The sequence below is a fragment of the Aulonocara stuartgranti genome (genome assembly GCF_965226115.1).
Source record: "Aulonocara stuartgranti genome assembly, chromosome: 15".
Classification (NCBI taxonomy): domain Eukaryota; kingdom Metazoa; phylum Chordata; class Actinopteri; order Cichliformes; family Cichlidae; genus Aulonocara; species Aulonocara stuartgranti.
In genome coordinates, this window is record NC_138951.1 from 34,152,825 (window position 1) to 34,176,574 (window position 23,750).

The following is a 23,750-nucleotide window of genomic DNA, read 5'->3' on the forward strand; positions in this document are numbered from 1 at the left end:
AATAAGGATCATTATTAGGTTATCTACATTATTATGTAAATAACAAAATAACTTAAAGCAAAAATCGGGAAACATGAAGTCCGAAGTCTTTATATTAAGGCCATCAGTCAAACAATATAGTTTGTTCTGGGTCTAAACAGAGCGCGTTGTGTATGACGTCTTCTTTTGCGCATGCGGGCCGCTTTGAGCGTTCACACTAGAGAGCGTTTGCTGTCGCATTTTATTTGTAGTGTGAACGAGCAGACAAAAAAATCGGATTTGATCAAAAAATCGGAATTGAGCATTAAGACCTGCAGTGTGAACGTAGCCATAGACTGTACATCACTCTCTCTTGACTCACTTTCACTTCTGTCTTTTAGGTCCACTCCTCCAAAACAGGAATACAGTCAGTCCTGCTGACTGCTTTCCTGTTCCTGACCATTGAAGTTGTAGTTTCATGTTCTCAGATGCTCCTGAATGTGGTCATCTGATCTGATACACATAGAAATTAACCTATCTAGTGAGTAAGGGAAATCTAGTTAAGCCTTTAATTTATCATACAAACTATGAAGAAATGTGCCTTGGAGGGCCTTTTCATCCCAGACTGTATCCAGAAATCCACAGAAAAATCTGTCACACTTCTCTTAACTTGTGTGTGCAGGTTCTCAGTTATCCAGGTCATGATAATCTAAGGAGCTTCAAAAGAAAGCAACTGGACTTCTTTAAATTTCTTGACGATGTTTCAGCTTTCGTCTGAAAAGATTCTGAGAAGGGTGTGAAGAAAGGCATGGGTCATTGTCAACAATGGCTTCAGGTGAAACCATTGTGAGACCTTGCCTCACCCTTTATGTAACCTATTGGGGTCACCTATAACAAGTCTTGTAACAGGACTCAGTAGTACAGATGCACCTAAAAGATAAATGTGACTCTTTGGAGAATGATAATGTTCACATTTTGGTCAGAGAACACAGATAGTTTGCAAGATGAGTGAAACAGGCAATTTATGTCCACCCCCTCTGTTCAAAGGTGGATGACATTTGAACAGAGGGGGTGGCTTATGACACCAACAGTCTGCCACTTACAATGCAGTTTTGAGATCCCCTCCCAGACACCTCAAACACTGCTCACATCTTGAGTCAAGTGGCCTCAGTAGATCACATGATAGGGTGAGGCAAAGTCTCAAAATGGTTTCCCCTGAAACCTCTAATGATAATAACCCTTTTTCACAACCTAGCTCATGTGTCACACGATTAATAGTGGGTCCCTCTTTCGGGACAACAGCTACTAGGCTTTAAATACCAGGGAGTAACCACCATGTGGTTTTAAAACTGAAGAAGCTTCTTGGATTAGAGGTAAAACATTTTCAAGAAACTTAAAGAAGTCCAGTTGCTTTCTTTCCAGGCGTCTTAGACTCCTCTTAGCTCGTTTCAATGTGAAGAGTGGCTGTGTCAGGGTTCAAGCCTTTATGAAACACATTTTTGAAATTGGCAATAAGTGCACAAAAGAAATATTTGGATTAGTCTTTAATACCACCTGTCCCCATCTTAGTGCTTATCTCTACAGCAGTTTTACCAAAAAGGCAATTTTAGCACTGTAAGAAGCACCAACTCCTCTCTGTCCTACCTAGAGAGACTTCTGATGTGGGTAAGGTTCTCTCGAGAGGATCTGAAAATAGTGGTGATCTGCTCGTCTTCTAAGTTGAGCTTCCTGGATAGACCGTCCACAACGCAATGGTTCCAAGTTCACTGAGTCCATTTCTTGGCTGGATTTTTCCATCATAACAGCTCAGATGGATTGAATTAAAACACATGACTTCAAACTAAAAGTTCAACAAGTTTATTTACAAACACACAAATATTGAAATGGTTCAAGCAAAAAGAGTAGTGCGATCCAGGGTTCCAGATAAAAAAAACCAAAAGTGGATCCTCATTTCCTTTTAGAATCTCTCTCACCAGATACAAGTTCAGCTCACTAGCCTCCAGACAATCTGCACAGAGGACAGCACGACTCACGGAGGCTAAAAAGTGCACTCAACACAGCTTTATTACTAAACACAACAAAAATAACTAAACAGAACACACAGTATGGGATGAGGTAGATCACAATACAGACCAATGGAAAAACAAGGCTTAAATACACAGAGGAAGCAATCAAGGAATGGGAGACAGGAGGGAAACACAGCTGGGACAAATCAGAGCTAACAAAACTCTGATTTGTTAACCAGACACACTGCACACAGGACAGGGACTATCAAAATAAGACAGGAAACACACAGAATAAACTCAAGACACGCAAGCTTAACACTAGGGACTGAACGAATGAAACAGAGACAAGATTCACAAAACATAAGACAAGGCTAGACATTGAGGGAGGTACACATAATTACTGACAGCAAGGAATAAACAACCTAACATAAACCACTCAGAGAACCTAAACTTAACATAAGATCAAAACAGGGATAGGTGAGTTCTTTACTACCAGATGTGGAACCAAAGAGCAGGAACCCTAGTTCCTCTCCTGAAACACAGGGATGAGGTCAACTCGCACACATGTACAAATAGACAGAGGAGAGAGAGAGAGAGAGAGAGAGAGAGAGAGAGAGAGAGAGAGAGCGAGAGCGCAAGCAAAAAGGAAGAGAAAGACAGGAAGAGGTGAGCCAGGACAGGAGGACCAAGAGACCATAATTTGTGGTCCCAGCTCAGAAACTGTATTTAGCTTCGCATAACTTCTCTTTCTAAAGACTGTTGCTACTTGGGACATCCTCAGAGACTGTTGCACCAAAAAAGACTGAGCCTGACCCTATACCTGTCCCTGTTCCCAGGGTCCTGGGCAATCCCATCTCTTCAGCCATGAGCGGGCCTCTGTTAAGTTGCTCCTACTCAGGGCCTCTCAGCAGGCCCCTGGAGTTTCTCTATATTCACCACTGGGCTCCCACCCAACCCCCCTACGGAGTTGTACTGCCTCTGGGAAGCAAGAGTGTACTGGGTTCAAATCCAAAGACAGTGGATATTTGCACAAAGTATTTCTTTATCTCAAGAGATTACTGATTACGGATTAGGGTTAATAAAAGAGTGGTATTATCTTAATAAAATGGCCAACAATACATTTACCGTTTCAGAAATGTATGCACATTAGGTAATATTTTGCAAAGTCTCTCCTAAAGTTATAGATGATATAATGGCCAACACATGGAAAAGAATTGAGTCAAGAAAACCACTGTGGTTATGTATCTGGTGGAAAGTGTAAATATATGAATTTGTTTCTAACTGCATTAAATATCTGCTTCTCCCATTCAAATGTACATGTAGACAAAACTATGCCTAACTGCAAAGCTTTCTGCAATTATGTTGGACACAGTCCATTGAAGAGAAAAACTTCATGGCAGTTAGTTATTTGAAAAGTTAATTTTATTCCTCACATTGCTGAGTGGATCATACAATCATCATTGTATACTAATGATTATAATAACTAGTTTGCTATCATTTCTATAATCTTCACTTATTATTTTCAAATTCAGAAAACATACAGCCCCTGTACTTCAGTTAAATGAATAAGAGGCTCTGCTGTATCACTGTCTACATCCCAGCTGATCCAGTGGAATGCAGCAGCATGGTGCCAAAGCTCAGTGGTAACTGCACTGTTATGTATTTCAAAAAGAGGGGGATTCACCCTACTTTTATTGTTGTTCCAGAGGCCCCTACGAACCTTGGTTTTAGGGGAGATAACAAAGCTCTTAGCAGTGCAGATGGTTCTGTCCATCAATAAACAATATCTGGTCTGCGTTTTTGGCTGTTTGAGCAGATGTGTGAAGTCAAATAAATAGAAGGGATAGTTCATTAGATCCAGATTTCTCTCCAAGTCAGAGAACAACAACAAAAATTTCTATACAATGTTTGCATTGTGTTGATAGCAGAGGTCGGAAGGACTGTATTATAAACTCTTATAAATGCTTGTACTTGCTATGAACTAAAGAATACCTTTTTTTTAAAATTATAAACTGGACCTTAAACATTGTAGCTTCTCATCATAATATTCACTGAGATCTAGAAATACAGTTTGAAAAGTATAGAAGCATAATCATTATGTATTCAAAGTGGACAATTGGGTAAAAAATAAATAATAACCCCTCACTATTATTTTTGCTCTTACATTTTGCTAAATACATTCGTTTATAAAACCAGTTATAAATAATTGAAAACCCTCTCTAGCCACTAATAGTAATAATTATCTCAGTAATCTTAAAGATGACTTACTCTGTTCTTATGCTGGATGTCGGCACACCAACTCTACGGTCAGTGTTAATGGCTGATTGAAGCATTGCATTTAACTTTATCTTTTTTAAATTACTATTCACTGTAAACCAAAAAAGATGGAGCTTTTAGACATTCATTTATTACTAATATAGTTTAAATTGATACTAAGTTTGCATGCAAGCATCTGGTTAATGTGCTCTGTTGTCTCCTTAAGACTATGTGGTTCATATTACATACCTTGTACATACCTAGTAAGGGTGCGTTTAAATTGAAGTTAGATGTCAGTGATGCAAAATGCATTGCATATCCTGACGTATTTCACTATATGCAAGTAGGCCCCAAGTTGGCATCAGTTTTCCTTTCTTAAAGGAGTGAAATTAAAACTGGAAGTTGTGTGAAAGGTTCAGGATTTCATCTTAAGATTTCTTCATAACTTGACACACACAGACAATAATACACAAAAAGTGCAGTAGTCATATGACACGCTATGAACAAGAAGGGAAAAGGTCCCTTTAAACAAGAAGAAACTTTGTAGAACTATACTCAGCCATCTGCCATGACTGGTTGGGGGCAAAGAGAGGGAGATTTGACAAAGGACACACTGTGGAAGATATCCAGAGATTAGTAGTAACTAATGATTAAATGTGAAGTGGTGTATAAACCACCACTCTTAGTATTAGAGAGTGAAAAGAGGTGAATAAACAAGAAACTGTGTATCGTGGAAAGCCCCCAGCAGTTCAGGCCTATTGCAGTGTAAATAAGGAAGGGTTCAGTCAGATGAGGTTTCATACAGTACTTTCAGAAATTAAATTTGTGTCTTGTGGCAACTGTCAGGCAAATTCAACCAAAACCATTTTTTTTTAAAAAGTCACAGACATTAAAGACATTAACAACAAAGAAGAACTGCAGAAATATTAGCAAAAATCATTGAACAACTGTTGAACAAATGGGTTCAACAGTAGCTGGGTGCTACTTAGCTCATTTAGCTCAGCAACCGCTGAGCTAAATGAGCTAAGTAGCCACATAGCTGGAGTGCAGCAGCTTGGGTTTGAGTCTGACCTGCGTCTTTGCTGCATTTCCTCCCCTTCTCTCTCTCTCTCTCTCCCTACTTTCTTGTCCATCTTCACTGCTCCACTATTCATGCAAAAATGGCAAAAAAATAAAACAAAACAAAAAAGGTGGAAGTTGTTTTCAAAGGTGCCAAAGGTGGTACTCTGCACCTGCTTTTGAAGGAAGAACAGGAGGGGTAAAGCTCCAAAAGTTCACTGTATTATTTCCATCATGTCTGTCCTCATATTACGTCAGTGCAGAGCCTGGGGTGGATAGAAGCTTGGGAACCACTGTCTAACTTTGTTCTCTGCTATTGTTCTCTTTCAGGATGTCCTTCAGGAATGTTACACAAGAGGTCAAAGGAGCAGCCCTGTATTACTGTGTGGAAGGGAGCCACTCGGGCTCAAATGCTCTGATGTCTTTGCGAGACAACAACAAAACATACTGCTTTTCTTTGACTGGAACTGGACCTTTGTATATACATTGACAACTGCATATCAGAATCAGAATACTTTATTAATCCCTAAGGCAATTGTGTGGGTTACAGTTGCTCCAAGACAGTAACAGTAACAGACTAAACTATTTAAATAATACAATATGGTACAGAGTTTACAAATGTAAGGAATAGCACTAATATATACAAATTGCACAATTATACATACAATTATTAAGAATATTACAGAGGTGATTATACATAAATATCAAGACTCTACCCTGTGAAGTTTGTCATTTTCTACACACACACACACACACACACACACACACACACACACACACACACACACACACACACACACACTTAACCCAAAGTCCCCTTAAAATTAAACACAACTGTCACCCATACAGCTTTGGACTATAAGATGTGCCTCTGTAGGTTCCTCCACAGTCTAAGGAGCAGGAAAGAAAGTGACTATAGTTCTCTATACGATGTGTATATGCAACCCATGAGGTTCATGGGGTTCAACCATTTACCACATTTTTTTATCAAAATAAAATAAAGTATGTCATTATAGCAATGACTGTTATTTGGTAAAATTACAAATAGATTTTGTGAATAGTTACTTTCATTTGACAAATCGTCGGCATGCTACACGTTCAGAGTCATGAGAGCCAGATGGAATTAATGTATAGATGTAAATGTCTTTTACATTCTGATCATTAATTGCTTTGGAAAACACTATGTGGTAGGGTTAAGGTTAGGGGTGTGGTTATGGCTGGAGTCTCTGCTTGAAGCGTGTGTTACCACCGGCATTCTGTTGGATTCAACAGAGGACCCGGAGCGTCCCATAAGGATGTGGAAGGGTACTTTTCGTGTTACTATGAGATGCCTCGGTATCGTCGGTATGTTACACATTGGGAATTAGAATGCTCTCTGTTAAAAAGACACATCGGCCCTAGAGGTAACAATATTATACAAGTACTTTTTCCTGAAGACTGATGATGAAAGGCTCAGTCAGTTATATTATTTTATATTATACAGCAGGGGTGGGCAACTCCAGGCCTCGAGGGCCGGTGTCCCTGCAGGTTTTAGATGTGTCCTTGAACCAACACAGCTGATTTAAATGGCTAAATTAGCTCCTCAACATGTCTTGAAGTTCTCCAGAGGCCTGGTAATGAACTAATCGTGTGATTCAGGTGTGTTGACCCAAGGTGAGATCTAAAACCTGCAGGACACCGGCCCTTGAAGCCTGGAATTGCCCACCCCTATTATACAGTATATCATCTCATAATCTTTTAGGTCTATCTTTCTAAGTAGATTTGGTTTTATTTTTACAGTTTTATAAAAATCTTTGTCTCTATCAGTATAATGGAGGTAAATGAAGCGTCTATTACCTCTATCCATACTGTCATGCGTACTGTCATTTTGATCTTAAATTATTTGTAAATCAAGCTATACCTTCTTGGCTGGTTCTTTCTGACTGATAATCCCTTAAGTCCCTTAATTCCCTATAAGTGCTGCTGAGAGCAAAATAAACATAGATATTATGCTGGTTTTGACAGCTGGATTGATTAACACAAGTAGACACAGACAATGTGCTATTGGAATCCAAATTACAACCAGTGATGGTTGGAAACATCTGTCTTTGGTGTGGTTTCCTCTGATCTCTGTTCCCTGTTAATGGAGCGTGCTCTGCTCTGTAATTTGTTCTCAATGAGTCAGGGGTACTGTGACATAGCAAGAGGGCATGATTTGATAATTTATATTTGCGTGTATTTTTGTGTAATACTATGTAATACCATGTTGTGGGAACATACATCTGTTTACAGTCACATTATGAAGTAACCACAACATTATTCATTGTGTTTTAGTACACAGACTTGGTTTAAGGTTAGGGTATAAGTTAGGTTACAGTAAGTAGTAATTGTGTTTACGGTTAGGAAAATTTTCCAGGAAATGGAGGAAATTCATTATAGAGGAAGCATAACTGTATGTGTGTGTGCATCTGTGGTATTACTGAGTATTTCTTATGTTGTGGGGACCTAAATCAACTCACTGTCACATTACGGAGATGTGCCTTCCTTATACAGGGGGAAAAAGCGGTGGAGGTAAAGGTTAAATTAAAGTTAAATCCTTTGAAACTCTGCCTCTCTTTGTGTGTGTGTGTGTGTGTGTGTGAGAGAGAGGGGGGGTTTCTCATGTATGTATGTTAACATACATACATGAGAAACACACACACAGGCTCACACACTTTATGCATACGCTTGTAGGACCAGGCTAGACAGTGTTCTTCTTATCTGTCTATTTTTTTTTCGGTCAGCAGTGAGACAGTGTAATCTGTGCCATCTCATCATCCAGCCTAAGAACAGTAATTATCCACGTATGTAGATGTCAGTGCAAACATCAAACCCCCTTTTTAGTGCCTGGCTAGCTGCTGAAATCACACAGTAAATAATTATATTTTTCATTTCATGTCCTCATTGGCTTATGTTGTGGCCAAATTACTATTCTTCTCCCAACTCACTTAATTACAGTATAAAACCTGAAGAAAATGATAGTAATTATCTTAATTACTTTAATAGCTAGGAGTACAGTAAGAGACGCTGTGACTAATCTGAAGCTGTGTTTTCTTGTCAACAGTGAAGCAGATCTAAACAGCTAAAATAAGAAATACGAAAATTTTAGCCACCCCTGTTAGATCTGACCATTTTCCCCGTGTTTAGTCACTTTAGACTTCAACATTCAATGTGCTTGTTTCAATTTTACACAATATTTAATTCTCCACTTATAACTGGAACAATGATTCCATTCAACAAACAGGCTGCTGAGAAATGTGAAAAAGTGTACCTCAATCATTTATTATGTTAAAAAAACATTGCATTGGAACGGAGGTGCTGCAGAGCTCACCTTCATATGAGAATTTTCATGCACAAACGGTATGGACTGAGTGTTGCTTTTCACACTGCCAATTATGGCTTACTTATTGAGCATTTGGAACACTATGCAGGAGTCAGTGGCTTCAGTTCAATGTGATTTTAATTAGGGTGCTTTATACTGTAAGGAAAATACTTTACAGTAGTAGAGAGAAAACCCCATCACTCAGACAATCATCTACTGCAACCAGCTGGGGTTGAGGGGTGGAAGACAAGATAAAAATTACACAAGTTAGCCAGAGATGAATAATAATTGGAGATTATGCATCGGAATTTCAAGAGCGGGACCACGCCTCCAAACACGTGCCTTCCAGTTCTTATCTAGGTTTCCCCAGTTCTGCAAGCTAATCATTCTCGTTTACGTGCTCACCCTCCCTCCCCTTTTTAATTCTTTAAGTACATGAGGATCTGCCAGGCCCGGAAGCCGTCGCCAGTCGCCTTCGAGGCTTCCCCAAACCACTGCTCAATTCATGTCCAAGCATTCACCTTTTCCTACTGAAACGCTTTCAAACCTAAAATGAGGACGTGGGCCCAGCTAGTGAACTAATAATTAAAGGAGAGTGGTGTATAAATGCAAAAAAGGTGAGTGAAGAAAAAATACACCAGCCTAAGCCTGTTAGCAGGGGTAGCTGCAGCTCAGGAGAATCACGTACTAATCCCAAAGTTGGTGGTTCAATCCCTGGCTCCTTCATACTGCATGCCAGATACCCTAACTACAGTGGGGCAAAAAAGTATTTAGTAAGCCACCGATTGTGCAAGGTCCCCCACTTAAAATGATGACAGAGGTCAGTAATTTGCACCAGAGGTACACTGCAACTGTGAGAGACAGAATGTGAAAAAAAAATCCATGAATCCACATGGTAGGATTTGTAAAGAATTTATTCGTAAATCAGGGTGGAAAATAAGTATTTGGTCAATAACAAAAATACAACTCAATACTTTGTAACATAACCTTTGTTGGCAATAACAGAGGTCAAACGTTTACTATAGGTCTTTACCAGGTTTGCACACACAGTAGCTGGTATTTTGGCCCATTCCTCCATGCAGATCTTCTCGAGAGCAGTGATGTTTTGGGGCTGTCGCCGAGCAACACGGACTTTCAACTCCCGCCACAGATTTTCTATGGGGTTGAGGTCTGGAAACTGGCTAGGCCACTCCAGGACTTTCAAATGCTTCTTACGGAGCCACTCCTTTGTTGCCCAGGCGGTGTGTTTTGGATCATTGTCATGTTGGAAGACCCAGCCTCGTTTCATCTTCAAAGTTCTCACTGATGGAAGGAGGTTTTGGCTCAAAATCTCACGATACATGGCCCCATTCATTCTGTCCTTAACACGGATCAGTCGTCCTGTCCCCTTGGCAGAAAAACAGCCCCATAGCATGATGTTTCCACCCCCATGCTTCACAGTAGGTATGGTGTTCTTGGGATGCAACTCAGTATTCTTCTTCCTCCAAACACGACGAGTTGAGTTTATACCAAAAAGTTCTACTTTGGTTTCATCTGACCACATGACATTCCCCCAATCCTCTGCTGTATCATCCATGTGCTCTCTGGCAAACTTCAGACGGGCCTGGACATGCACTGGCTTCAGCAGCGGAACACGTCTGGCACTGCGGGATTTGATTCCCTGCCGTTGTAGTGTGTTACTGATGGTGACCTTTGTTACTTTGGTCCCAGCTCTCTGCAGGTCATTCACCAGGTCCCCCCGTGTGGTTCTGGGATCTTTGCTCACCGTTCTCATGATCATTTTGACCCCACGGGATGAGATCTTGCGTGGAGCCCCAGATGGAGGGAGATTATCAGTGGTCTTGTATGTCTTCCATTTTCTGATGATTGCTCCCACAGTTGATTTTTTCACACCAAGCTGCTTGCCTATTGTAGATTCACTCTTCCCAGTCTGGTGCAGGTCTACAATACTTTTCCTGGTGTCCTTCGAATGCTCTTTGGTCTTGGCCATGGCGGAGTTTGGAGTCTGACTGTTTGAGGCTGTGGACAGGTGTCTTTTATACAGATGATGAGTTCAAACAGGTGCCATTCATACAGGTAACGAGTGGGAGACAGAAAAGCTTCTTACAGAAGACGTTACAGGTCTGTGAGAGCCAGAGATTTTCCTTGTTTGAGGTGACCAAATACTTATTTTCCACCCTGATTTATGAATAAATTCTTTACAAATCCTACCATGTGGATTCATGGATTTTTTTTCCACATTCTGTCTCTCACAGTTGAAGTGTACCTCTGGTGCAAATTACTGACCTCTGTCATCATTTTAAGTGGGGGAACTTGCACAATCGGTGGCTGACTAAATACTTTTTTGCCCCACTATATACATTTTAGCAAAAAGGACAGTTGTAAGCCTGATCTTAAAGATAGAGAGGTTGTCTGTTCTACCAAATCCAAACTGGGTGCTGGTTTCACAGAACAGGGGCCTGAAAGCTTAAGGCTCTGTATTTTACTTTTAAATATCATAGGAACTATAAGAAAGCCAGCAATCAGAGAGCAAAGTCCACTGTTGGGGTGATATGGTGTGTGAGGTCTTTAAGACATGATGGGGTCTTTATGTTTGAGACCTTGTATGTGAGTATAAGGATTCTAAATTTGATTCTGGATTCTGGTTTGACTCTTTAAAGGTTTAAATCCTATCTTAAACAAATGACTTTCTGAGTTAACATTGTAAAATTTTAATCTGAATTAGCAGTTAAGACACTTGGAGTTTCAGAAATGTCTCTCTTGGGGCCTTATCCTTATCCTTCTACATGCTCATTCTATAACGATAAGTTATTTGCAAACATAACATCTGTTGTCATTGCTATGTAGAGGACTTACAGCTATATTTACTACTGACTTTTGTAAATCGCTGTAATAAAATGCACAGTGTGTAGAGGTGAGGCCCCAAATCCAAGATACTGAGTTCCAAAAGCAAATGTCCTGATTCAAAACACGGATGGCTTGAGGATAAAAGTTCCTCTTTAGCCTCTCTGTTTTTGCTCAGATGGTGCAGAACCTTCTGCCTGATTGCAGAAGCTGGAACAGTTTATTGCTGGGATTGGACGAATCCTTCAGTATCTGAGCAGCTCTAGTCTAGTATCTCCTGGTGTAAATGTCCTGTACGGAAGGGAGAGTAGACCTGCAGCAGCGTTCTGCCGTACGGATCACTCTCTGACGAGCTTTTTTATCCTTGACACAGCTGTTCCCTTACCAGGATTTGATGTTCTGTGTGAGAATGCTTTCCACAGCGCCTGTATAGAAAGTCCTGAGGATCCCTGGAGAGACCCTGAACTTCCTCAGTTGTCGGAGATGATACAGGCACTGCCTAGCCTTTTTGAACTGACCTGAATGTGGGCAGACCATATCAGGTTTGAGGAGATGTGGGCACCGAGATACTTGAAGGACTGCACCCTCTCCACTGGAGCTCCATTGATGATAATGGGCTTGTAGTCTCTATCCTTACTCCCTCTGAAGTCCACCACCAGCTCCTTGGTCTTGCCGACGTTCAGCTGGAGGTGGTTATCCTGACACCACGATGCCAGATTCTTCACTTCAACCATGTAGGCCGACTCATCATTGTTGGAGATAGCGCCCAACACCACTGTGTTGTCAGCAAGCTTCGCAATGGTGTTGGAGCCATGGGTGGCCACACAGTCTGAAGTATAGAGGGAGTAGAGCAGTGGCGATAGTACAGACCCCCGTGGTGCTCCCATGATGATGATGCTCTCCAGAGTAAAATTGTTTTTAGCGCAATTAAGGTTCTCATTACACTCAGGGTATGGGGTGGCTGGAGCTCAGGAGGTAGCAGCAGGTCATCTACAGATCACACCCATTCATATATAGGTAACTGTGACAGTATTTTGTATAAATGAATGCACTCATTTGAATAAGTTTGTCATATTTTTAGATTGATGTTTCCTTGTTGATATCCACACAGCAAGGGCTATTGAAGATATGCCATAGGTCATATTATATTGAAATTTATGTAAATTGGTACTAAACAGATGAGAATCTGGGAATAACAATCTGGAAACGAACCTCTTCCTATTAGGCTTCATAAGTGCCATGGTTTTGTTATATCTAGACTACATTGCTATAATACACTCTGCATTGCACTTGGTGTGGCATTTACCTTTACATTTAGATGATTCACTAACTTCAACATAAAGAGTTGGTTGCAGTGGTGTAAAGCACACCACCGCTGGACTAAAGCATGACTTCACTGGACTCTAGAAGCCTGTTTTCTGAAGTGACAAATTGCGCTTCTCTGTGGCAATTTGATGGAAGAGTCTCGGTTTGGCAGTTGCCAGGAGAACTGCATTGCGCTTCATCATAACTGCACTGTGCTAAATGCAAACTCTGTTAGATGGGGAATTACGGGTGGGGTTGTTTTCAGGAGTTTTCCTTAGTTCCAGTGAAAGGACCTCTTCAGCATACCAAGCATTTCAAGTCCCCAAGTTTGTGGGACCAGTTTGTGTATTGTGTTAGTGTTCCAACATGACTGCGTTCTAAACCAAATTCACTCATCCGTGTCTTAATGGGTCTTGTTTTTTGCACTGATGCACAATCATGTTGGAATATGAAGGCGCTATTCCCAAAATGTTCGCACAAACTTGGGAGCATGAAATTGTCCAAAATGTCTTGGTATGCTGAACTTTGCACTGCACAGTCAAACAATTACTGTTCTCCTGACAACTGCCAATCCCAGACTCATCCATCAGATTGCCAGTCAGAGATGCGTGATTCGTCACTCCAGAGAACAGGTCTCCGCTGCTCTAGAGTCTAGTGGTGACATTCTTTATGCCCCTGCATCCAGCGTTTTGCAATGCACATGGTAATGTAATGGAAACCCATTCCATGAAACTCTCTACACATTTTTTTCTTGAGCCAATCTGAAAGTCACATGAAGTTTGTAGGTCTGTAGTGAACAACTGGCAACCTTTGTATACTATGTGCCTCATTATCTGCTGAGACTGCTCTGTGATTTTACGTGGCCTATGACTTCATAAGGATATTTCATGAGTGGACTTGTTAAACAGGTGGCATCCTATCACGGTATCACACTGGAATTAACTGAGCTCCTGAGAGAGACCTATTCTTTCATAAATGTTTGTAAAGGTGTCTGCATGCCTTAGTGCTTGATTTTATACACCTGTGGCCAAGGAAGAGATTGGAATAGATGGGTGAAGGAATTATTTTTGCAAAATATTATATATGTGGCATCTAGTGTCTTTATCCAGAGAAAATTGTGGAATTGGCTACATTTGGACCTCTTACAGAACAAAAGCTACATAATCAACTACTCCCAGTGTTATCTTTGTAGTTTTCCACAGTGAAAAAGTAGAGATTTATCCATTCCTGTGTTGTGTATTAGTGGTATGTGGATAAAATATATAAAATTTGAAAATTCTGAATTAAATTGAGGCAAGCAAATATTTTCAAATATCAAATCAAATATATATATCAATTTTCTACTCTTCTTGAGGACTCAAAGCACTTTATAAAACATCCTTCATTCATCCATTCACATGAGTACTTTTCTATATGCCTAAGTAGCTGTTTATGTGCCACTGCAAGCTAATGCTAAGTTAGCCATGGAGCTGCGTTAGCTTCTTTAAAAAAATGGCTAACAGCACACCTGGACTGTGCTGTGATCGAGGCAGGAGATTTTAACCATGCAAACCTGAAATCTGTCCTGTCTGGATTCTTTAAGAACATGAGCTTTCCAATGAGGGAAAATAACACACTGTACCAGGTCTATACCAACTTTCCAGATGCTTACAGAGTAGGGTTGCCAACTCCCTGAAAAATAAATAAGGGACACCTCGTGGCCAGGGCCGGGCAACCCAGTTGTCTTCACCCTTCCCAGTGTGGTAGCTCTTTTTTTTGTGTGTGAAATTATTTTTTAAGCATTTGACTTGAATTTGATTTAAGCAGATGCATATTCTTTGTGATATGACCATATGGGAAACAAATGATCATTTAGCCATTTATTTTTAGCTCAAAATGACAACATTAACACAATAAAACAGGTCTCTTTCTTAAACAGAAGCCTGTCATGCTTAACTTTTGAGAATATAAGTAAATCTTTTTTTAAAAGAACTCCGTCCTGCTTAACTTAAAATTATATAAATTAATAGAAAGCAATAGAACGAAAAATATTCTTGTAACAGTGCACATATAGTGCATTTAGTACAATTGGCTTCAGTTGAGGTATTATTTCAGCTTTTATACAGCACTGAGCAGCTCCTTCAGTGGGAGACTGCGGCACCCACGGTGTGGGACGGAGAGATTTCGCAGGTCTTTCCTCCCCACTGCTGTCAGACTCCATAATAAAGACTTTAACTGATCAAGCACACACATCCATACATATGCAATAATACTAAGTGCAATAATCCTTTCTGTCATCGTTGTATTTTTACTCAGTTGTATATAGTATTTGTATTTGTATTCTATTTTTATCTTATTGTATATTTATTTTATTCTACTGTATATAGTATTTTATTTTATTCTATTCTGTACAGTTGTGTACTGTATTTATTCTTATTGTATTCTAATTTTTGCCTCATAACTTTTGCACTGTCCACTTCCTGCTGTGACAAAACAAATTTCCCACGTGTGGGACTAATAAAGGTTATCTTATCTTATCTTTTCTAATGCTAATCAGCTGCTCCTGTTTGTAAACACACTTGTTCCCATGATTACGCATCATAACTCATCATCATTATTCATCTATGTATTACTTTTATGTATTAGTCATCTATTTGTTGTAATCATCTATCCTTGCAGTTGTTTATTACACAAAATAAGTTATATTATCACACTTCTGGCCACATAGCGCTGATATTCACTGCACATGCCCATATTAACCTTAACCAGAGGGTTTAAAAAAATAAACCAGTGTTTACATACCATATCTGCTTCTGCCGTGGCCTGGTGGACAAGAAATTGGTTAAGGGTTCCCCGAGCTTTCACGCCCCTCATGTTCTTCATGTGCCCACCACTAGAAGCATGCCTATGGAAAAAGTGCGCCAGCACACAGTGCAGTGCGCTGTATAGGTGTTATCGTGCACTTTTCCAGCCAGGTGTTTTCCTTTTCCCATTCCTCCCTGTACTTTTGCAGCCTTTTTTTTCTTTCTCTGAGCGAACAAACATTGCTGCTCTAATGCTGGGCTTACATTGTGCGATTTTTGGCCCATTTTGAGCCGATTTTTGCGACTGATTTGGTGATCGGCCCGATTTTGGCCTTCATCATGCATCGTGTAGTATACGTGGGGTAACGAGAAGCGATTAACACCTCAGCACCAGCTCCCGATCATCAATCACGGGCAAACACGTAAACGTCGGTGAAAAAGACGGAGCAGCACGGCTGTGCAGCCTGTGATCTGGACCCAAGCGATGGAGGCACAACTTGTAGAACTTTGGAAAGCTCATCCGAGCCTTTTCGATGTGGCATCACAAAATTATCACGACCACAACAACCGTGAAAATAGTTGGATTTACACTGCTGCTCAGTCACAGCTGCCTGATCAATGTTTTTCATTAGCAATTTAGCAAAGTTGATGGTGGTGGTGTGCGTGTATGTGTGAGTGAAAGACAGAGAGGGAGAGCGACAGATTTTCTGTTATAACCTTCATTTTATGGAGGCACAGTGTGCGCACTCGGGTCGCATCAGAGCATCGGGCCGTATAGTGTGAGACCCTGCATCGTGACCTACCAACTTCTAACCCCTGCGAGTCAATCGTGCAGTTTGAGCAGGAGCTGAATAACGTGACTGAAAAAAAATCGCACAGTGTTTGCCCAGCTTTAGGTGTACTGTCGTCCGAGACTTGCACCGCAGTGTCGGCGTTTGTTTCCCTGTTGGCCATGCTTCTTGTTGTGGTCATCTGTTGTCTTCTGGTATTTTCTCCGCCAGCGACCTTTCCTCGACCAATGAGATAAGCGGTAATCTGAATTGTCATACTCGAATTGTCATAAGTGTGCTGTCAGCTCATTGGTCACAAAGCAGGAGAGGGTCTGGGAATTGTGTTTTCAAACAAAGCGTTAATTCCATTAACATTTATAGACTACTTTTGATTCTCACTGTATTACGGGACAAAGTGCGTCCCTTATTAGCTCAATACGGGACGTGTACTTTTGTTTCTAAATACGGGACGATTCTGTTTTTTAAGGGACGGTTGGCAACCCTATTACAGAGCCACCCTCCTGCCCCATCTCGGAACCTCAGATCATCTCTCTCTGTGCCTGATCCCTGCTTATATTGCACCTGCTCCTTATAGACCTCTAATTCAAAGACAAAGACCATCTGTAAAAACAGTACGAGTGTGGACCGTGGAAGCCACCACAGCCCTACAGGATGGTTTTGACAACACAGTATGGAGTATATTTGCAGAACGAACAGGAGGGCCACACATCTGCCGTACTCTCATACGTCAACTTCTGCACTAAAAGTGTTATAACTACAACTACTCTTAAAGTGCTCCTCAACCAGAAGCCATGGCTCAACAGCCAGGTGCGAGCTCTAGAAAGAGCACGTGACAATACCTTCAAACCAGGAGTCCAGCAAGCCTACAAGGAGGCACGCCAATCCCTGCTTAAGGTGTCAAAGAGAAATTAACAGTTATAATAGAAAATGCCTAATCAAGGTATTAATTAGGAGGATGAGGTATTAATGATTTAAAGTTAGCTGTTAATTATGAAGTCCACAATGAATCATACAGCATAGGAATGAGGCATATAACAGCAACAGTGTCTCAATACAAAAAAGGACAATTTGTTTCCCTTAGTCCATAAAAAATTACCATCTTACCAACTTCAGTTTTTTATATCTATTGCAGACCTGTTGATGACCCAAAGTAATCTATCACCTTCTAAACGTGTTTTTAGTAAATAAAGGCGAATGACTTAAACAAGAATTGAGCTGTGATTTGGAGAAGTCCTCGATGGGGCCTAGTGGCAGCTCCTGGGCCTGGCAGATCCCCATGTACTAATGAGAAGTGAAGAAGTGAAAGAACTGAAAAAAAGGGAGGGAGGGTGGAGCATGAAAACAAGAATGAACAACTTGTAGAACTGGGTGGGCATACATAGATAAGACCTGGAAGGGGCGTCTTTGGAGAGGTGGTCTCGCTCCTAAAATTTAGACAGTTTATCTCCAATTGATTTGTGGTAATGCAGAGAAGTCAAATTGGAATTAATGAGAAATGTAGGTGATAGTACAGACATTTAATTGAATAGACCCATGTTCAAACACAATGAAATTTATTAATATACATTTATTTGAAGAGACAAGAAAGAAAAAAGATTGCTTTCTAAATGCTTTCTTCCTACGTGTATGCCTGGTATTTAAATGTCTTTAGAGATCAGCAGACTGCAATTAAGAAAAACTAAACTTTAAATTAATCTAACTTTTCTACATTTTTTTAGTTTTTTAGTTTTTTTTAGTTAGTTTTTTTGTCCCTAAGAACAGTTTCTGCTTTAATGGTAGTATATGCTAGTATACTAGTAGATGACCAGAACTCCCGTGTAGTACTTCAGGTTGAAAAGTGAGTAGTTTTTTCCCCCTATTATACCTTGTTTAGTATTCCTCCTCCAGGGAACAAAAATAAAAGACTTGCCACTGTGTTTTTTTGTGTATAAATGTTTGGGTGGGTAAGTATAAGACCAAAGGGTATGATTTCTACAGTCTAAACAGTGTTTTGGTTCCTACCTACTTCCTTTTACACAGTATCTGTATATTGTAACCTTTATGGTATCAAGAAGTGCTATTTGGCAGGCAGGAAAAGGACCCCGATGCAAGACTCACAATCAGGCAGAAACTGGGAACTGACAAGCCTAAAAATGCTTGTTTTTTGAATATTTTTTTAAGAATGAACCACCCAAACACAATCAGCGGGCCCATTCTGCTGTGTGTAATAGACAGTTTAAATGGACTCTGGCGCTTTAAATTCTGAGGGGCTGTAACATGTATTTGCCAATTTACATGATTGACACCTCTTTTTAATCATTTGAGCCAACAGAATCCCAGTAAAGAGGCTGCGTTCACGTCACTTCCACCAACTAGAGGTTACAAGGCGTAATCCAGTCACGTGCGTAACTGGTCCTAAAATGGTGATTGTTGATGGAAGTGGCTCTAATGCGTTGTGTTAGCACTACCGTTATCAATAGCTACAGCGGCAATCGGTGGAGAACAATAGAGGAAACCGGTCCGGTACTGCTCTTTTAATCATTGCTGGTTTTCGCTGTGTTTGGTGCTTGTAGAAATAGTTTATATGACCATTTAGCTGAGATTCTAAGGTTTCTGTGGATATGTTGATGTTTGCATAAAAAAACTTGAAGTCATGGAGGCTTGCATACCTCTTAAGACATCATCATCATTAATATAATAATAATAATAATAACTATCAGGCCGTATTATTTGCCCAGGGAATTTACCCATGTAATCTTTGCTGCTAACCGCACAGCTGCCTGTGACAGTATTCATTCTGCCATAGTTACAGACTCAGCACCGAAGTGTCTTCATTGCTGTCTCAGGTTGGCTCAAACATGTCACCTTGGACACTACACTGCCAACTTTCACACAGTATGTGCTCTGTCACACCAGGGAGGAGAGAATTTCAGACTTATTTAATTTCAATTTGAATTATTTAGCACCAAATCACAACAACAGCTGCCTCAAGGCTCTTTATATTGTAAGGTAGACCCTACAATAATACATACAGAGAAATACCCAACAATTATATGACCCCCTGTGAGCAAGCACTTTGGTGACAGTGGGAAGAAACCTCCAGCAGAACCAGGCTCAGGGAGGGGCGGCCATCTGCCACGACTGGTTGGGGTGAGAGAAGGAAGACAGGATAAAAGATATACTATATGCTAATGTTAAGGATGCTTACAGTTCCTCCTCCTGCCCCCCACTGGGTAGGTCAGCTCATAACTCGATTCACCTTACCCTCTGCTATGTTCCTATTGTGAAAAGGGAGCCTGTGACCACTGGAAGTATTAGTAAGTGGTCAGATGAGGCCTTAGCAGAACTACAGACTGGGAGACTCTGCAAACCACACAGTGAGGACATCAATGGACTTACTGAGTGTATCACTGACTACATAAACTGCACCATAGACATCAAAGCCCTCCTCAATGACAGGAAGAAGGCCTTCAGTGTGGGCAATGGGGGGGGAGGTGAGAATGGGTGATTGAAGGGCAAAATCAGAGAGGCTAAAAATAATTACAGGAGAAACTGGAGTGGAAACAGCATGAGAGAGGTGTCAAGTGGAATGAAGACAATCACTGGATTCAGGCCATCCAACAGCAGGGGAACTGAGGGCAGTGAGGACAGAGCCAAAGAGCTGAATGTGTTCTTTAGCAGATTCAATACAGCAGTGAATGTTCACCTGACTTACCTGACTTATCTGTAATCAGCCTGCAATCCACTGTAATCACTCTCTCGCTGTGTCCTCAAGACCTGTGTCCGGAGTCCTTCATAAACTGTTTATGTTGAGTCTGAGTCTGCAGAGGGTCCCAGTGCTGTGGAAGATGTCATGCCTGGTTCCTGTACCAAAGACGCCGTGTCCCAGTGGCCAACAGGATTACAGGCCTGTGGCACTTACTTCCCAGGTCATGTTGGCCCAGGAAGACTTCAGATTACTCTGCGGTGGTTGGATGCATCAGCGAGGGTAATGAGACAGAGTAACTTGCTGTTGATGTGTCCTTTGTCACGTGGTGTGAGCAGAATCATCTGCAGCTCAATGTGACAGAACACCAAAGAATTGATTGTGGACTGTAGGACCAGGAAACCTGTGACCCCTGTTTCAATTCAGGGGGCCAATGTGGATATTGTGGAGGACTATAAATACCTCGGAGTACAAATAGATAATAAACTGGACCAGGTTAAAAACACCACTGCACCCTATTGGGTTGCCAGAGTCGTCTCTGAGTTCTTTTAACATCTGTCGGACAATGCTCAGGATTATCCATCAGTCTGTTGTGGCTGCTGCTATCCTCTATGCTGGTGCATGCTGGGGCAGCAGGTTGAGGGTTACAGATGATAAAAGACTAAATAAACTGATCCGCAAGGCCACTAATGTTGTGGGGATGGAGCTGGACTCCCTTAAGGTGGTGTCGGAGATGCAGATGTTGTCCAAGATAAGGACAATGTTGGAAAATACCTCCCACCCACTCCATGATGTGCTGGCCAGTTACAGTGCAATAGTTACACACCCTTTTGCACATCCTGTACAGTAAAATAAAAACTAGCAAAGTTTTACAGTTTACAGAGTAAATGGCAATCACATATATTTAATCTCTGTAATATTCTGGCTATTTGTATACATTAGAGCTATTTCTTATATTTTGTCTCTTGTTATATATTCTATTTAGTGCTGTCAAACGCAAACTAATCCACCATCACAGTCAACGCAATTAAAATTTTTAATGCAATTAACGCATCCGGAGTGCAAAATGACTTAAACTCCCCGAAATGTATCCACAATTGCCAAGTGGACTGCAACAAACTGCAGACCTATTAATATTGTTGAGAACAAGCGGTTTACATAACTTTGGTACTTGTTTCAAGGACTTGAGGTGCCTCCCCAAGAGTGACAGAGAGAGAGTGGATAAATGTTTACAGAGTTTTTTGTTAACATGAATGTGCAAGATGTTCAATAAACATGTTAAGTTCTTATATTTTCCCTTTTTTCCTCGAATCTGTTTGCTCACACAAAATGCAATGCAATTAATATAGAATAAAAATGAATGATATTTAAACGTGATTAATCAAAATTAATCCACTATATTCCTGCGATGAATCTGATTAAACATTTTAAATTCTTTGACAGCACTAATATATATTTTATATTAGCGTACACTTGCCTATTGGTATATAGATTTTTTTTAAAAAAGTTGTATTTCACAGGTAAGAACCGGTGTTAAAAGACTGAAGAAAACCCAAATAATTATAAAAAAGTGGGCGTTATCCAGTAGTAGCAACATGCATCTAAGAAAAAGGCCATTGAGTATATGTTAAATAGTGGTTTAGCGGGTATAATAATAGCATACGGTATATAATTATTAGTATTAAATAAGCTGATACAGGTTGTTAAGTGATTACATCAAAATGGAAATGAGTTTAAATGTAGACATTTCTATGTCAGTCAGACAACTATGAAGACTTGACAGGAATAAAATACACAATAACGTAAGAAAATCATTCTCATTTAATACATAAGAATTCTGCAATTATAGCATAGAAAAATAAGGCTGACAAATATAACTTTATCGTGTGCAACAAATGTATGTAGGGTTTTTAGTATAGTATCATGGTATGTGTGGTATCCTGGCTGTGTCTAAGAGCATCAGAAAGAACTGGAAGAATATCACTCAAAGCCCACACACACTCAACAGAAGAAGGTCGAAGAATTTCAGATGGTAAATGAACTGGATACGATATTTGACTGTTTCTTGCAAGATGAGAATTTCAGAGTTGTCTTTCGACGATAAAAACTTGCAAGCAGTAATCGGTTTTACTCCCAAGGCCAGCCAATAAGTTTACTACTTTAGCAACTTGCTGACTCAGTCTTGTTAGTTAGAGTCAAGCCAGGCCACAAAAAGAAAGAACAGTTCTCATGTAAAACAACTGGATGCTATACAAGATCTCTCTCTCACATTCTCTTTGTGTGTGTGTGTGTGTGTGTGTGTGTGTGTGTGTGTGTGTGTGTGTGTGTGTGTGTGTGTGTGTGTGTGCGTGCGTGCGTGTGGGTCTTTGCTGCTCAGTCAGTGCTGTTCTTGCAATTGATTGTGCTGTGGTTTGCCAGCCAAAAGCAGTTATAAATACCCAGCCCAACCAAATGAGGTGCAATTTGTTTGTTTCTCTTCAAGCCTGTAAAGTGGAACCATGTGAAGCAAAGACTTATATCTGCTTAAGGTTCTTTTTTTCTTGTCTTCTTTGAAACTAATTGGAAATCTCGATATTCAAGTTACCACATTTCAAACATAATTACAAGCTGTGGGCATTGTTTTCTTGTCTGATGTGGTGCCATGCCTTTTTTTCCTCGTGTATAAAGAGGCTAAAGAGGATTGTACTTCATTTTTTTCTCTCTTTTGTACTATCCTTTTATTAAAACTGTGCATCAGAAAATATTGAAAAAAAATTAAAAACCTCATTGTAAAAGCAGTGATTTTATAATTTATATAAGTTTAGTCTTGATCTTTATGTCTGTTGGCATGAGTTGAGTCAGCCTAAACAAAAAATCTGTCTAGTCATGAACCCCACACTTCTGCTGACCAGAACCAAACGTGATGAAAGATGCTGGTCTGTCTGAGGATACTTCCTGGTTGCTCGTTCGACAACACCCATGTAAAGTGGTGAGATGGCTGAGATGAAGCTCAGCAATAACCCTATTGAAAACTATAATCAGCAAAAACTGTAATCACAGTAATCTGGTGTGAGCTGTTCTTTGACTCCTCTGTCAGGCCTGGAGCAGCTTTACTACTGGGTGAAACAGCAGAGGAAGGAACATAGTTTCATTTGTAGTTTAAGCATTGTAAGCTTGGGGGGGAAATTATGTGGAAATGGAATATTGGGAAAATATAGCTGTAGTCCTGAGGAAAAGTGCCAAGGATCAATTCAGTTAACTCATTCACTGCCAGCCATTGGCAGTGAATGAGTTAAACCCATTGACTCATTCACTGCAATTGATGGCTATAGACGTCAATGGCAGTGAATGAGTTAATATATATATATATATATATATATATATATATATATATATATAGCACCAAATATTTATATAGCAGCAAATCACAACAACAGTTGCCTGTTCATTATGAGGTAAAGACCTGTTAGGTGTATCCAAACAGAAAGAGGCCAAGGAGACTTGGTAGTGGGATGAGAAAATACAGAAACTTGTTGAAGGAAGAGGAAAAAGCAGGACAGTCAGTGAAGTGAAGAAAGTACACAGGAATACTTTAAGTGTACGGCAAAGAAAGAGGTGGCAAAGGTACAGGAATAAATTATAGTGAGGTTAGATATACAAACGCACTTGCATCGATTGGCTAGGCAGAGATTAAGCTAGAAAGGATGTACAACAGGTCAGGGTGATTGATTATCATCAGAATGA